The sequence below is a fragment of the Rhinoderma darwinii genome, chromosome 4 (genome assembly GCF_050947455.1).
Source record: "Rhinoderma darwinii isolate aRhiDar2 chromosome 4, aRhiDar2.hap1, whole genome shotgun sequence".
In the NCBI taxonomy this organism is placed as follows: Eukaryota; Metazoa; Chordata; class Amphibia; order Anura; family Rhinodermatidae; genus Rhinoderma; species Rhinoderma darwinii.
The window spans coordinates 227431323-227435950 of record NC_134690.1 but is presented as its reverse complement, the minus strand read 5'-3'; positions in this window follow the sequence as shown (position 1 = coordinate 227435950).

The window sequence follows — 4628 nt, the reverse complement described above, 5'->3', positions numbered from 1 at the left end:
CTTTTATGTTCATGCATTGGCAGCTCTCAGATTTCTCATATACACAAAAATTCTTTTGAGACCTATGGTATGTTATCTACTTTCTCCAGGTGCGGTTCGTCCTTAAGCCCAACCAGGGGTTAGGACTTGGGTCCTGCACATGCATTTTTAACCTATTGTCATGTTTTTTAGACGTTACAATAAAGATACTTTTTCCATTTCAGAGGTGCGGTTTAGTATACATGGTTTCTTTTTTGCTGGTTATTTTAAAAACGCAGCATACGCTATTTTCTCCCGTATTATGGATGGAAAACACCTATTGAAGTCTATGGAGTGATTAAAATACGAATGCATCTATAGTTTGTCTGTATGTGATCCGTATGTCATCGATATTGCATCCATTTTTCAAATGGGCAGTCTTATGTAATTCAATTATCTCCCTAAAACATAGCCCATCAGTATTATGGGTCTGGAATACTGATGAAATATCTGTAATACGTCCATATTGTGGACGTTTACAAATACTGCTGTGTGAGTGTATTTTGGATCCGTATTTGGAATCCAAAACCAGGAGTGGGTCCAAAAGGTGAAAATCTTTCCATTATACTTCGTTGTGTAGGACCCACTCCTGGTTTTAGTTTCTAAATGCAAATGCAAAATACTGCCATGTGAAAGCGGCCTGAGGGAATGTTCACACAAATTTTGGGGGGTAAATGCTCCCCCCCCCCACCGAAATAGGCCCTGATAAAATGGTAGCCGAACGCTTGCAAACATCTTCCCATTGAATTCAAGAGGAGAAACTGCGTTTAGTTCAAGACAGGGCATTTTTTTTACACCGCTGCTTTAAAAAAAAAAACCGCACCATAAAAACGAGCATGTCACTTCTGGAGCTGTTTTTGGAGCGTTTTTTCATTGTGTCAATAGAAAAACAGCTCCAAAAGAGTTTTTTCAGCTTCAAAAAACGGCTGAAAAAAAGGCTTTTTCCTCTAAAAACAGCTTAGTAATTTTCATCCGTTATATCTGCGTGTGAACATACCCTAAGGCCCCATGCACACGACTGTAGCCATGTGCACGGCCGTGATTTTCGGGTCAGCCGGCCGCGGAGTGTCACCCACGAGCCGGCCGCAAATCGCGGGCCGTGCACATGGCCGCGTCCATTATTTTCTATGAGCCAGTCTCCTAGGCCATGCACGGACCGTGTAAACCACGGTCGTGTGCATGGGCCCATAGAAATGAATGGGGCTGCAATTCTCCCGTGGATTTTCTGGGGAATTGGGGCCGCAAAAGCACGTTTGTGTGCATAGGGCCTGAGGGTATGTTCACACGTCTTAACAAATTACGTCTGAAATTATGGAGCTGTTTTCAGGTGAAAACAGCTCCTGAATTTCAGGCGTTTTTGCAAGTACTCGCGTTTTTCGCGGCGTCCATTACGGACGTAATTGGAGCTGTTTTTCAATGGAGTCAATGAAAAACGTCTCCAAAAAGTCCCAAGAAATGTCCTGCACTTTGACACGGGCGTATTTTTACGTGCTGTCTTTTGACAGCGATGCGTAAAATTACACCTCGTCTGAACAGAACATCGTAAAACCCATTGCAAGCAATGAGCAGATGTTTGCAGACGTAATGGAGCCGTATTTTCAAGCGTAATTCGAGGCGTAAAACGCCTGAAAATAGGTCGTGTGAACATACCCTAAGGCCGGATTCACATGAGCGTGTGCGTTTTGCTCGCGCAAAAAGTCCATAAAAGCTCCGTGTGTCAGCAGCATATGATGCGTGGCTGCGTGATTTTCGCGCAGCCGCCATCATTATGACACCGTTTTTATGTTTGTAAACTGAAAAGCACATGTCATAGTTTTGACTACTGTAGCGCGCATCACACGGAAGTGCGTCCGTGCGCGGTTTTCACCCACCCATTGACTTCAATGGGTGCGTGATGCGCGAAAAACAGGCAAATATAGGACATGTCGTGAGTTTTACGCGGTGGACATACGCTGCGTGAAAATCACGGACAGTCTGAACGGCCCCATTGACTAACATAGGTCCGTGCAACGCGTGTGAAAATCACGCGCGTAGCACGGACGTATTATACGTTCGTCTGAATAAGCCCTAAGAGTTAGAATCAGGGTATAGGGGCGTATCCAGAGTGAGAGTAACTTTTAGCAGGTCCAGCAGGTGTGGAGCATGTTGCCTGGTAGCTGACAGCCCCCGGAAACAATATGGGGAATAGCCAAGAACTGCTCTTGGCACCTGGGAGGGAGTTAGGTACCAACACATTAGTAAGTTGTAGTTTGTTTTGATTTAAGAGGGTATTCAGGAAGGATATGGAGGAAGGCGGCCATATCTGTGACCATTGTTCAGCAGTGGAGCTGGAGTTCAGCGTTGGATGTATGGAAATAACGATGTTGCTGTTGGTCAGGTAAGGTTTAAATATAGTTTAGCGATACTAATGGGAGAATGTGTGGTGTTTTCATATTTATTAGGAGTTAATGTAAAAAAATAAATAAAAATGTTTGACCTGTAGGTGTTTATTATAAGGCTGGATTCACACGACCATGTTATGTCCGTAATGGACGGATGTATTTCGGCTGGAAGTCCTGGACCAAACACACTGCAGAGCTGGGCTCCTAGCATCATACTTATGTACGACGCTAGGAGTCCCTGCCTCTCCGTGGAACTACTGTCCCGTACTGAAAACATGATTACAGTACGGGACAGTTGTCCGGCAGCGAGGCAGGGACTCCTTGCATCGTACAGAAGTATGATGCTAGGAGCCCGGCTCTCTGCAGTGTGTTCGGTCCGGGACTTGCGGCCGAAATACGTTCCGTTCATTACGGACGTAACATGGTCGTGTGATCCCAGCCTTATACTTATTGGATCTTGTATTTGGCAGTAAATATCTTACTATCTAATAACAGTAATGCGCAAGCTCTTTTTTTTTCCCCATTTTAGTGGCTTCCTTCTGAATTTGGACCAAAAAGCAAATCATTACAAGTATAAAAATATGGGGTGGCCCAATAAGTTTGAGGATTACATCACCCTGACTTAAAGGTTGTTGCAACCTTTGCACTGCAAAGCATGTTCAGCTCCTGTAGATAACTGGCTGTGCTGCTTTTAACTCAACTCCACTTATGATGGGCTGACATAAGCTGCTTCCCCCCGCACTTCTGTTGGCCGATCAGAGAGTGAAGAGGGGTTTTTGATGCGGATTCCGACAGAGCCCAGCGTGAACATACCCATAGAAGGCTTGAGTTTTACTATCTACTGTATTGTCAATTTGTTACAAGAGTAATTCTTTTTTTTTTTTTTACATGGTTATGATAACCTGTGCACCTTCTGGTATATACCAAAGAAACTTCTAGTACAGGGGCTGTCAACTGGCAGACGCCAGTTGTCTAGACCAGTGGTGTCACTAGCACTGGGCATCACGCTGGTGTACGCAAGGGTCCAGACTCCAGATCTCATAGGCTGCAGGCTGAGGAGGTTGTGCAGCTCCATTAGTCATGAGAACACGGCGGGATGAGTACAAGTACATTTGTTTGGGGGCCCTATGTGGCATTTTAAACAGTGTGTGGTGCTTTATTTGAATGGGGTGCAGCATGTGTGTATGTTGGATACCTCCCCTGTAGTTTGCAATGAATCTGTAGATAGGGCCACAAGTTAGCAAGACAGCATATTTAGAACACGTTTCAGAAAAACCAGGGGATTTCCACAACCGTGTTAGCACCATTGGATGGAGGTGATCTGTGTGCTGATCCACTGTAGAAATATGAGAAGTCTCAGATTCCTGCCGCAAATCCATGGGTCAGATTAGCCTTACTGTTGGTTCAATTACCTGAATGCCTTCACTAAATGTAGTTAAGTGCCCCTGATCTAGTGTAATGTTATCTCACAGGTTCTGTTCACACTGTTGTTAAAGGCTCAGTTAGGAGCCTCTGTGCTGTCAGATTTGACAGGAAGAACAGAGCTGCATGTAGTGCTATATTTCACATCAAAATGATTGACACCTCAACGGAACCCATTTTAACTCAATGGGTTCCACTGGATGCCTTTGGTACGTCAGATCCAGCAACATGTCATGGTTTTCAATATGAACGAAAACCATGACAAGTGTGAACAGAGCTTACTCATCTCTGTTAGGCTGGGTTCACGGAGTTTTTTTCAGGAGGAAAATCTGCCTCAAAATTACGTTTGGAATTTTGAGGCAGATTTTCCCCTGCCTGCACGCCGATTTTCGCTGCGTTTTTTTGCCCACGGCCATAAAACAGCTAAATACGCTTTCTCTGCCTCCCATTAATGTCAATGGGAGGTCAGAGGCGTAAACGCCCGAAGATAGGGCATGTCCCTTCTTTTTCCCGCAAGCCGGTTCTTCCGCTTTCGGGGAAAAACCGCCTCCCATTGAAATCAATGGGAGCCATATTCGGCCGTTTTTTGGCGCGTTTTGCAGCGCGGTTTCCGCGTCAAACTCTGTGTGAACTGGCCCTTATTGTACACAGGACAGAATTGACAACATACAAACCAAAACAACTACTTAAGGTATTTTTATGAAAACAAAGACATGATCTGCACAGTATGTGAAAGCTAGACAGGATCCAAGAGACACCCAAGCTCTTGCAGCAGGATATGAATATTGCCCTCCAAACGCCATGCAT